This window comes from Apis cerana, linkage group LG8, assembly GCF_029169275.1.
Source record: "Apis cerana isolate GH-2021 linkage group LG8, AcerK_1.0, whole genome shotgun sequence".
Lineage (NCBI taxonomy): Eukaryota > Metazoa > Arthropoda > Insecta > Hymenoptera > Apidae > Apis > Apis cerana.
Genome location: NC_083859.1, coordinates 7,575,521 through 7,589,217, shown reverse-complemented (window position 1 = coordinate 7,589,217; position 13,697 = coordinate 7,575,521). Strand labels below are relative to the sequence as shown.

Below are 13,697 nucleotides of genomic sequence, written 5' to 3'. Positions count from 1 at the left end.
ATGAAATGGAAAATTAAAATGAATTTTTATCATAAAATATTCTTTTTGAACAACGTAAAATTATTTATTATTAAATAATATAAATTTCATTATAAATATGACTAACATTATCTTTTTTATTTAACGTAAAAACGATATAAATTCGTGATTTTTTAATCAATAATTGCGCAAGCGCAAAGTATCTATCAGAAATGAATCTTGCTTCTCAGTCAATTCGCGACAATCGTGATGCGAGATTCGCGATACAGATGGCGATGTTGCGCTTGCTAAACAAGTTTGCCACGCGTGCCGGCGAAATAGTGGAAATCGTCATCTCGTTGCCGGTTCGTGTTCGTCAGTTTCCCCTTCGTGCACATATATGTCTGTGAATTGTGGTATGCGCTGGACATGCAGCCCATATACATGTACACGTGCCCCGGGGGGTAGGGTTTCTAGATCCCTTGTTCTTTCCGTCGCGAAAAGAAGGGCTTTTTGCAATCGACTGCCAGTCTGTGTGCCTCGAATTCGTGAAGGAGATACGGTTCGAGTATGTGAATTTGACGATACGTGGACAAATAGTGTAACTTCCGTTGAAAAGGATTTCTGAGTTACATGCTCTTTATTTTACGTGAATTCCTGCGAAAAAACTTGCTTATTCGCGAGTGATATTAATCCATCTGATGCAAATTGTTCATTAGATTGTTGAAATAGCCTGATTGTCTCGAAATTTGGATTCGAAAAAGAAATTTACGATCAGTAGTGATGAGAACAAAGTATTCGCGAGCAATGGCTGATATTCAAGAAATTATTGACTGTCTAAATCTATACGTGTTAGTACAGAAATATATTTCAAATACATACTCGAATTTTTGATATTTCTACAACAATTGAAAAATCCTACCTCAAAATTCTGTATACATCCTCGTTAAAACTGTTACGATTCTTTTTATTTATTCTTTGATTGAGACAATGTTTATTTCATTCACAAATAAACTTAAAATTGAAGAGTGTTCTAAATAAATTATATAAAAATTCATGTGAATATTTGTGACGGGTATGTCGATTTGGCGGTACGTCCCTGGTCCCCGTCGTAGAGGCAGAGAGACACGACGACGACTGGCCGAAGAAACGAGAAAAGGCACCGGGTATGCGTGAGGGCAGTGATCTCTCAGGGAGCGGCGACCTGACGTACGAACGAACGGTGTGTGATAGATATAGGATATATACTTACTTCATCATGTTTTTTTCTCTGCTATTTCCTATGTCATTGGATTTTCTACATACGGATCCATAGGATGCAACAATGTTCCTGTTTTAACTGCACTATAGAGGTAAAGATCAGAATTTGCACTTCCGCTGTTTCCTGCCGTTTGATTTTTAGCACACGTTCTTGATAAATAATGAAAAGCAACGGGATCAAGTTCAGTATGCGAATCAATTCGAAGAAGAATAATGGAAGTGAATTCATTTTATTAGAAATTGATATTTACTTAAATAAATATAATTTACTTACATGTTGTAATATGAATTTTTAATATTAATTTCACTGTTTGAATATTAATTGTCTTGGTGGCAGCACCCTCCAAGAATCGTAATTCAGATATCGATATTACTATATTGATAGTTAACAAGAACTTTTTAAATTTCGAGATATAATTACATGGTAGATTTCGAGTATGTAAAAATAATCGAAAATATTTATTTTTTGATCTCTATTATATTAAATAATATAATAAAATAAAATATTTCAAATATTTTCTAACAATAAAGTGTTAGATCGCCATTAAGTTAAAAATGATATTTGAAAAGATACAAATTCTTATTTCCAAGTAGATATAAATAGAATGCTTTTCTGAGTATCGATTAACATGTTACTCGTATAACTGAAAATCGATTTTTATCGATCCATTTATCATTGCTTGCGATTCTCGAGCGATCCAAATATGGCAAACGATGGTGGACAAGTTCAAGTTATATTATTAATGTTCAAATATAATATTATCGAATTATTCAATCATACGAAATTAAAGAAACGAAAAGAATTTATAGATTACATAAATGAAACATAGAAGACTGAAGTCATTAGGTCAGTTTCATTATTAATAAATACATATGTGATTATTTACATTGTATCATAAATATTGCATCTTGAAAATAGATTTAAAAAAAGTGACAATTTTTAAAAGCATAAAATATTTAAAAATAATAAATTAATTGAAAAATAAGTGATAATTATTTTAATATAACTAATAATTCTAACTAGAAATTCTAGCATTGATCAGTTTATGATTATTTTTTTCAATTTATCAAAATTATATCATTAATTATATTTCATATCTTATTATTTATTATTATCTTATTATGGATATTTAATAATTAATAATTTTTAAAAATTATTACAATTTTACGTGTAATTTGTTTATTCCTATTGTTTTTTTTCAAATAAATCGAGCCTGACATTAGTCTAGAATGTAATTTTCGATCTTTCATAGAATCTCCATCTCAAGAAAACTGACGGACATTGCAAGGGCCAGCCTGCACCATCTATTCCAAACTTTTCTTCCCCATACCTTGGCGCATGGGGCGGGGCCGTTGCAGTGCATCGAAAGAGAAATTTTTCCGGCGGTTGTTGGCCCAGCCCCACGACGAACGAATACTAGGGTGTTTCCTACATGAATGGCAGAGCAGTGGAGGCACATTGCAAGCAAGCTGCAGCGCTGCAGTAGGCCTGTGGGCCAAGGTTCTCTCTCTCCCTTTTGTTCCTCTTTTCCGTGCTTCTTTCCACTTACTTTTTGTCTTGGATATTCTCTTTTTCTCAACTACTTTTATAGAGTAAAAGCTATTTATAATCAGGAATGAATCAACAATGGTTAAATATTTTATTATTTTTAAAACATTTTATCATACACTCCTATATGGTAACATTTTGTTATCATTTTTATTTGTGTTCGAATTTTTTGTTATAGGAAATTTTACAAATTTTCTTGAAAGAAAGATCAATTATTAAAAATAGATAGCTTATTTTTTAGTTTTCTTTCATTATTTAGCATATGTACCTATGTCTCAATTCTCGGATGCAAATGCATTCAAAATCCCTTCCATTGGGCTAGCTATTCTAAGGTTCTCTGAGGTTGATAGGCGTAACCCTTTCCCTTTAAGAATTTTTCATGAAGCCCAACCTGGATTTTCATTGGTTATGAATTAAATGAGAATTTTTCTAATATGGCTTGTTAGACTTGTTCTTTCTTTAGATATTTCATTGATGATGATATATTATATTATTATATTCTGATGTAACTTTTGTTTTCAACTTTTTTATTTATCAAAATTGCTCATTTTTATCAATAATTTTATTTTTTATAATTTTTAAATCATATTTTAATTTATTATATTTAAATTCAATCATCATTTAAATTTATAAATAGAAAAAATTTATGGGAAATGCATTATTATAAAAAAAATATATTGATATGTCATTTTATGTTTCTGATCTGTATAATCAAGAAACATTGAGTTATTCTATATCACTCAAAGAGATTCACAAAGCTATGTATTGATATCTTGCGCAGTGCATATACTTATACATATACTGTGGTTGCGCAGATGTGCGTAATCTTTTTTCTTACTGGGAATCATTCAACTTTGCAGAAGAATTATATTTTTCTGCATAAACTCATTTCCGATTCATGTTCGATATACATATATATTTTTATGGAAAGATATTCATATTATTTTTTCTGTTGACTATTTGTATCTTTCATGTATTTATGAAGATTTATTTGTATTTTTGATAAATTGAATTTAGATTAAAATAATATTATATTTTCATAATATTTAATATTTAATAACAAAAACAATTTAATGATATTAATTATTTATTTTATATGTAATATTATATATACAAATTACTTTTATTTTTATTTTTATTTATAATAATTAATTATTATTGATTAATTTTAATTAAATTCTGCATCATACTTCAAACAAAATTTTTTAATAAAAAGAGGAAACATCAATAGGTAGTTTAATATATTTAGATTGATATTATTGCTTTTTTTCACGTAGAACAATATACATATAGAGATGGTGGCGTTTCTTTATAGCTAGGTTGAGGTTACCGGAGGCCGTTTCTCGTCGTCTCTGGCTTGTCTAGTCATGGCAAGGTGCATGCTCGAGTATCGTATACTTACACGCAACACACAGAAATCAAACGGCAGAGCGGAGTAGCTACTATAGAAGGGAAATAATCAGGATCAGATACATCCGACCGATATTATTGTTTGTAACACTGGTATCATTTTAAATAATGCAAATTTTCCCAAAAGATCTTATTAAATAAAAAGGTATATATAATAGCTATAAAATTTTAAATAAAAAAAAAATTTCAAAATATGAGGAATTGTTTGCAATAAAAGATTATTAAAACCTAAATAAATAAAAATAAAATTTAAAGGAAATACTTATATTCTGTAGATACTGAAGTGTTGAAAGAAAAATTCATGGAAGTTAAAACTGAAAAAGAGATGACCAATATGAAAAATGGAATATTTGTACAGAGAGCTATGATGAAATTGCTTCTAAAAATGCACAAATTTGTGGTGGTATTCAAAATATAAATGCATTTCATTCCAATTTAATCTCATGTAACGTGTCCTTTATATCTCATTTTATTTTTAGAGAACTTGGAACTTTTGCTAACATACATAAAACTACTACTAATTTATGTATGTTATACATGTTTAACCTACATATCAAATTCAAAAATTATGTAGTCTGAGAAGAATTAGCACGCGAATATTTAAGAGGGATATTGAAAACTGGTTGAGGATAGGGGACAGAGAGGTTCCTTTGCGTCCGCGGGGCTTCGGTGTCAACAGGTTTTATTTTTGCCCCGCGAAAAGGCCAAGGTCCTCTCTTGCCCCTACCGTGCATATCCGCCAGCAGTTCCCTACCCGCACCCCGCCTCTTTCTCCTCTTTCTACTCAGATCCCCTCCATCGGCATCGTCATCTCCTCTACAAGTGGGGAGACTCCCGGGGGGTGCTACGAAGAACCTTCTGGATTAATACCCGCGCTTCAGGAGAGTCTGCTCCATAGCTCCACTCTGAAGATTCTATGAAAGCCAGTCTGCTGATAATACGATAACATTTTATAGAGAAAGATTTACTATTTATGGAGTATGTCCGTATGGAGTTTATCAATGATTTTGAAGTAATTATGCAATTAAAGAAATGATGATCTGTATTTTAACTATAAATTCAAGAACAAAAAGACACGAAATTAATATTAATGGGGATGGCACAAAAACCAATCGAGAAATCAAGAAAAATAACGATTGGAGAACGTAGTTGCCGACGGAAAGAAAAAGAACAATAAAAGACATACAAGTTGTAGGGAGCATGACAAAGAGAATTGGGAAGGAAAGCAAAGAAAGGAAGAAGAAGATGAAAGATGAAACAGAAAGAGAACGAGTAGTCTAATTCTGTATATGTGAATAGACATATTTAAGAGGAAAAGTTGAAGAGGAAGGGATGAGATCTGATACTGATAAAATCGAAATGTCATTTCCTATCATTTATTTATTATTTATTTTAAATTACTATCGATGAATATTCTAAAATTTCAAATCCAAAAAATTACAATCCCATATCTAATCGAAACTGTAAGTTTAAATTTAATTAAAAATTTAACAAAATTTTTTATCATAAAAAATTGTTCAAAAATTCGGTATAGAGAAAGAAGCGAATGTCCATCGTTAGATTGGAGGTTCAGTTAAAACAAGAAAAAGAATAAGAAACAGAAGTGCATTGGATAGAGACAGATAGATAATCAAGAGGGGCGGGGATCAAGTCGCTGGCGGGTAGGGGAAGGGTTGTCAGAGGGGGAAGTAGAGTGCAGCGGCCTGGTCGCCTATACTCCGCGTGACTATAGGCAGTCCGGCTAGGCTAGAGTCCGCGTATAATGTATTCTCGAATATCGTGCACTCTCTCGTGATCAATATAAGCTCCGACGCGGACCGAAGATGCACGAAGACCCACCTCCTCTTTCCTCGACCCGCCCGGACGATGTTTTTTCGTGCGGAGTGCAACGCACGCTGGATCGCGAGAACTGCACTCGCTCTCCCCTTCTCCCTGACTTTTTGTTTCTCTCTCTTTTTCTCTTATATAGACTATTTGTCTTTGTCTGATACATACTGACTCGCTTTACTCTTTCATTTCACTTGATTATATATTCGTGACAGTGTCGAAACAGAAGAGGAGGGAAATGGAAGAATATTATAATCTTGGGAATTATTTAAATTCTCTCGTTAGCGGGAATTCATGTTCCTGCACTTAATGAATATCAAACATAATGTTGTATGGCAACTATAACATAGATAGTCTATTTTATGATTAAGCTGGTAGCACGAAGCTGGTATCATTGATTGATAAAAAATTCTAAATTTTTAAATTTTTATAAAATGTTGGGGATAATATGTTATAATTGAATCAGAGATGTTTGAAATAGATATAAAATATAGAATAAATGGAACGTTGATAGAAGAAAGCAATAAAGCGTAATCGACGAAATCTTCTCGGCTTGATTGAGCGATATTCACTCATATGAATTAAAGTTTAGGCCTGCACACCTTCGCCGACACTTGGCTCTTCTGCTTCTTGACTCCTGCTGCCTCTCTGCGGCCCCTTGATCAACCTTTCGAGAGTAATGAAGCCTGTGACGACAAATATTTAACATACTAAAGGGTCGGCTCTCTTGGATTCACTTTATGATCCTTCGTCTATGATATTCACATCGATTAATTTTTCTCTTAACCTAAAAAGTTTAATGAATTACATATTACATTTTATATATCATAAATATTACACAAAGGTATTTGATTAAGATTTTTATAAGCAACTATTTATCTTGTTGCTAATAACATTCGGATAAAAACAAATATAATCCAATAGATGTTCATGTTTCAATCTCAGTCGCTGCTTTTCCCTTTTCAAGAAATAAAAAAACAAAAGAGGAAGACGAAGGAGTATGGAAAGATGGAAGGAAGGAGGTAAAGATTGAAAGGCAGACCAGTCGAAGGAAGAAAATTGGTAGAAGCAAGCTGGTGCACGTTCCAGAAAACTGTCCGCCATGTCGGCCTCCACCACCCCCACTACATATATGCAGCCAGCAGCATGAGATATCGTCCGTTGCACTTTTAAAGCTTTCGTGTGAACGCACTATGTGTACGTATGCGTGTACTTATATCTGTGTGGAGAGCCGGCAAACTCACATATCCAGCAGTAGCTCCCCGTAAAAGAAGAGACTGGTCCGTTCGGTATCCAAGAAAGTAAAATCTTCCAATAGTAATATATCATTTTTACATCAATCTATCATGAAACATTATGAATATTATGATATTTTCATAAATTGAGAAATATCTCCAAGACATAAATTTTTAAATATAATTATCAAATTTAAAAATTGAATATGATATTTAAGAACATTTGTTTTTTATGTATAGGATGAAGTAATTGCAATATTTAATTTGAAGAATATGAATATATTTCCTATATGAATATATTTTAATTTATAAAAATTTAATAATTTTACAAAAGAAAATGCTCAAAAAATGTACATTCGATAAATAGAATAATATAAATATTCTTTTTTTCGATTCTGAACCTTTAAAAAAGAATTATTCGTTTCCTTTTAAAAGGTTCTTATGTATTGCTCATTAAGAGAAAAGGCAAGTAAATAGCTAAAAATTAGGGTCGGAACGATGTGGCGGGCGGGATTTTCGTCGCATGTTGACTGATTTTCTAAGTCGACCTTAGGTGGGATAACAGGGGGGAGGAGGCTGTCTCCCACTCGGTTGCAACGAGCTGGCAACGCCATTGGCAAGTGGCAACGCTGGCCAGCTGCACGAGGGAGGGGTAAGAGTTAGACTATAGCAATGTAGAGTGGGGTCGATGGTCCCCCACTGGTTACGCCACTGGCACTGAATTTCGCACGGCCTAAACGGAGAGCTGCGAGAAACAGAGACGGAACGCGACAGACCACTGACTGAAAGAGGGTGAGAGGGCAAAGACTAGATAGAGAAAGAAAAAGGGCGAGAGAAAGAGAAAGGAGGTAACCATGTGCGTCTCCGAGACAACCTCGAAGCTCTCTGCAACTATACGAACGTTCAGCTTCGTTTTCGTTCTCCTTCGCGCCGAATTCGTGCTAGCGTGTAAGTACGTTTATCCTATCGAGTTTTCTTTCCTGCTAACTTCTCCGTCCAGCCAATTCAATAGCCATCCCCTCTCAATCTCCGTTTCTGTTCCTCCACTTTCCACCCTCACGGAAAAGCAAATTCTCTCCGTGTCACTGAACCCGGTCGTCTGACCCCGTCGTTCGGTTTTTCCGCACGAAATACTTCGACCTCGTCTCCGGAAGTAGGATGAGACTTTCCTTCTTTATCCTTGTATGGTATCTACAGCTACGTAATTCTAGAACAAAAATCATATATTCTCTCGTCTTATTGCTTCATTGTAAATTCTCTATATCATCTTTAAACAATCCGTGTTGCAGGTTTATAGGATCTGTGAAGATTCATCTCGACAGAGTGTATTGCATCATGCGGGGGCCAATGAAATCCCCGGTGTACCGGGTAAGCAGCACCCTCTTCTCCCCGTCCCTCGAGCCCCCTATGAAAAAGATGATGTGAGGGCCGACGCGTGTGGAACACCAAGTGCAGCCGGGATCGCGGTTGATCGTTGTCGGGGAGCAAAGGTGCAAGCTTGATAGTCCGCTGTTTCGCTCGTTCCTCCGTTCCTCCCGTCCTCGTTCCACCGTCCATGTCTGGGTTCGTTCGCTGGTTCAGCTGGCGTCCCACGGCACGCAGTCTGTCGCTGTCATTGACGAAGTTCACTTCTAACGCAGTTATATCTTTGAAAAAATGAATATGTGTTCCATCATACGATGTTTTTTTATGATTTCTTCGTTTTTAATTATACTTACGTATCATTTCTTTTGTGATATTTCGAGTTGCTTTGCAATTAATTTGGTTAACAAAAATATGGTGTTCAAGGAGTGAATTCCAATACGATCATATATTTCAAAGATATTTCCGGTATCTGAGACAAAAATCCAAGACATCTGAATATTTATCATCTAATTTGTAGGAAAATTTCTAGAATTATTTCTTAGATGCATCTTATTTTTCTGAAACAATTTCAGAGGATGACGAGGTTAAGAATTTTCTTGAATTCGATTTTCCATGAAAGCGGTCTCGCGATTCGCGACTGTGAGCGGTGATGAAAAGATGATATGGAATCTTCCAATGAGTGACGCGGGTGTCTAGCAAAGTGGAAAGTGTTTTCTCGTCTCTTTTTGGATCTAGAGACCGTGGTTTTTCTTAATTGTGCATTGTGACGAATGTGTAAGTGCAGTGTATCCACAGTGTAGCGGACGTGCTAAAAAATCACAAGTTTGGGATACTTATTTGGTGTAATCGATGGGAATAATTATTGGAGAAGCGGAATCAACGATTTCAAGGGTAAGTAAAAATTGAAAAATACAAGATATTATTTAATCATTGAAAATGATCATGAATATAATTGGTACCAGGATTTTCAATAGATTATATTATATTATACTTGCGGAATGACCGGAAATTTTAATTTTAACAATAAACAATTGGTGCAAATTAATATATATTCAGTTTCGAATTCATTACGCGTGATATTGAACGTTATATATAAAATAAATTATTTTTCAGAAATTTTTATCATGGAATTCAATTGTATTTCAAGTATTTATCTTATATATATATTAATTTTTTACTTTCAAAAATATCTTTAATATTTTTTACGAAAAAGTTTGAATCTTTTGAAAAGGAATCAATACTTCCATGTATTAGTTTCTTAACACTATTTAACAGAATTGTAAATCTAACGAATTTGTCTAATCATATAGCTTTTGATTATCCATATAATATCTTTAATTATTTATCTAAAATATTTTTAATTTTCAATCATTTTTAATAATTTTTATAAATTAAGACGAAATATATGATTGGAAACCATTATTTTTATTCCATGAAAAATTTAGATATCGGATTATAATATATATATATATCTGTGGATAAATTATCGAACATAGTTATATTATTTATAGAAGATGAAGGATCAACAACTTTTCTTTTGATGCAGTATGTAGAATTCTACATCGATAGAGGAAGGAAGTATTTTTCGCCATAGAGCGATAAAATTAACCTTAACCTCTTGTTAGATACATGCACTCGGGGTCAATGACATTCTCTGTTGTTTCATTTCCCTCTTCGACGCATGCGCACGTTTTGACAGGTCTGAGGCGGCGAAGATGTTTCTAAGAGAAATATATGTAGTTATATCAATGCTAATGTTCTTTCTTTCAATTAAAAATTGAATTTTTCATTTTTAAACAGTAGAAGTTTTGTTTAAGATGTGCAATTGTAATCGATTTTGTATTTATGGATGAAAAGATCATAATCTTCTTTTCAAAACTGTTGCTATGGTTATTCCGGTGACATCCAAATAAGATTAAAATAGAAACCATTTCATATTTCTTCAAATATAAATAAATCATTTTTAATTTTTTAAATTAAATTTCGTTGAGAATACAATATAGTTAAAATCTGAAAAAGTATTTACAAAACATAATTTAATTTCTTTTCTAAATAATAAAGATAAAGAGTGACTAGAAATAATCAACATATCCGTAATATTTCACTCTTCATTTCATTTTTCATATTAAAAAATATCGACACAGCTTTTTTTTCTAAAAACATTACACATTCTTCGAATTATAATATTTTATTTCAAATCATAGCATAAAAGATAACAAAGAAAAAATTGTATCACGATTTAAAATATTATGTAAGAAAAATTTATTATTTATTATTTAAAATTGTAATTCATTAGTTAATAATTTCAGTTTCAAAAACAGATCATTATTTTTTACGAGACAATTATGCTAAATACAAGACAATTATTTCAAATTCTATTCAACTGACGCCATATTGAAATGGCGCGTTTCTACTGAGCGATTTTCTAACAGATTATGTTAGCAGAATTATATTTAAGTAATTTCTATTCTTGTTTGAAAAATGTCTACACTTTTAAATTATAATGAAACATTTAAAATTATTTATATATTGAACAAAGAAATATATTTCAATGTCATTGATTGTCATAATTTTATTGTTACGATCTTTTTTATATTTATTTTAGTGTTAACGGTATTATTATTATATTTAACGTGTTTGTCTTTTTCTGTGTTTGTTTTTTTTTTTATTTCTTTTTCTTTACGTGGCATAGATCGATGAAATCAACGTGTTCTGACTGTAGCAAAATAAGAGGGGAAAAAAGAACAGAAAGCTGGAAGACTGATAAATGCGCGGGAATTGGAGATTTATCATATTTATTCTAGCAACTCACAGCAACTGTTTGATTATTGTTAGTTTCGATAACTTATCATTAGTGATTGTTTCATGCAAAAAAGAACACGTTTTGAAGAAATTTTTAGACTTGTTTTTTATGAAATAACTTTTGTATATTTTGTCTATTATAGTAACGATTTTTTATAAAATATGAACATATAGATATACATAAATGAATTTTTTCTTAAATCAAAACTCGATTAAGAAATATTTTACATTATAGCAAATATTCAATTTCTCTAAATTAATATTTTTGAAGATAGTAAAACTTATATCTAGTATCTTAATTGATAATACTATATAAAAATAATAAACGACGAAATTTGATCGACAAGAGTTTGATCGGATAAGAAAAATCAAATTTTTTATGTTTTTCGCAGTCGGTAAGGTAGGGCAAGGATCGAGGATTGAAAGTTTAAAAAGGAAGCTCGCATAAGAGGGCACAGGAACCAAAAAAAGACACTCGCGAGCGAGATCAATACCCCACCGGTGCAATGTACTCCTGCGGTCTCCTCGTTGCAGCTCGATTGTTCGCGAATGAAAAACGAATGGCGAACCGAAAAAATGCGAACCGGAACTAGAAACCATTTCGAAGATAAGGGATCGTACTATTAATTAATTAAACTTATAAACACGCTCATCACATTCGATTAATTATAAGAAAAAACCTAGGAAACGTAGACGTAATTAAAACAATTTTATAGATGGCGCGATGATCGTCTTTAAAACCGAAATCAAATGTAATAATAATTATAATCGATTTATAATAATCTGTCTCGATAATTTCTATTTGATTTTAAAATTTATTAAAAACTTGTCTGGAAATCATCTATTTTTTTTTTAATTTTTTAAATTTTTCTATAATTTGATGAAGGATTAGAAATTGCAACTTAGCTGATAGGTTTCCCTGAATTGAGTTGAAATAAGCGGCGAAACGCCAGGAAGAGAAGACGGAAACGGAAACTAGTTCCGGCCAAGATCAATACCTAAGTTGTGCAACAGACTGTCTGGCGCAAGCCTTGTTCCTTGCTTGCGTGTTCCCCGTGCGCGGCACGCAGCGTGCAACGCCTCGTTGCAACCGGTGCAACGTGCAATGCCACGATTTACTCGCTCATGGGTACACGCATGGCTACTCTCATCTAGCCGGCTATTGGATAGGTCAGTGTAATTGATATTAACACCTTATGTTTTCATCACATGTCTATTAATCATTAAAAAAAAAAAAAAACAAACGTGATATATGATATCTTTTTCGTTTTTTGTTTTTCTCAAATTTCAATTGCATTAGTCACTTTATAATTGATAATCGTGTAATAAGTTATCTCTGGAATAAGTTTTGAATTATAAAAAGTTTAATTATAAATAATAATAATGATAATTTTAAAATTAGGGGAGAATGGTTTAATGGTATTCAATGATCACATAAAGATTACGTGATTATATATTTTTTTTCTCCAAGAAAAAATATCACGTGATTCGTGAATTGTATTCGTGAGTGCCCTCTTTCCGATGATACATCATTTTTGACCATTGTTTTTTCTTCACATGACGTATTTATCTCTCTTATTAGACAGGAAATGATGGTAACGTTCTGCTATTATATCTTTCAGATAATTTTATCTTCTATTTATCTATAAATTATTTTTAATGCAATATCTTTATCAATTTTAACAAAATTTATAGATAAAAACATTTTACATCAAGTACATCTACAGTGATATCATCCCGATAGATATAAAATGATGATATTTATAGATAATAGGGTAATTTCGAGTGAAGTGGCCTTGTGCGTGAAATGGAAGTTATGACTCGATTTTGCGGAAGTTATAAAACGTTCTGATTTTAACTTGTTTTTGATAAAACGTTGACTAACGTTGTATTGTATATACAAAATGCATTAACTATTATTTTTTTTTGTTTGTTTTTAATCGAAAAATCAAGTAAATTATATGTAATATAAAAATTGTATATCGTAAACTTTTTTAAATTACAATTTATTTTACCGAAAAGTATGTGAATGATTTTTTTAAAATGATATGTGTTAATACAACGTTCAGAGGTTATGTTTATGTTCGTATGATGAAATATTATCATTTTGTTATTGAAAAAATCAAATGAATTATCATCCTTTGACTTTCGGATTAGATGGCTTGGTTTTTTATGGGATAAATAACCCATAAAAAAATCTAAAGTATAAAAATATACACACCTAGTTTAAGATGCCATTCTAGATACACTTTCTTAAATGAAAAAGAACTATTAGAACAACGATTAGAATG

General features: G+C 32.1%; 1 long non-coding RNA gene across 1 annotated transcript; it reads right to left on the bottom strand.

The window, feature by feature from the left end:
• Positions 1-7,499: 7,499 nt before the first annotated feature.
• Positions 7,500-9,659, bottom strand: LOC133666585 (uncharacterized). Its single transcript, XR_009830919.1, has 2 exons — positions 8,958-9,659; positions 7,500-8,885 (listed from the first exon to the last, which is right to left on the bottom strand). It is a non-coding gene; the product is annotated as an uncharacterized LOC133666585 (long non-coding RNA).
• Positions 9,660-13,697: the final 4,038 nt, after the last annotated feature.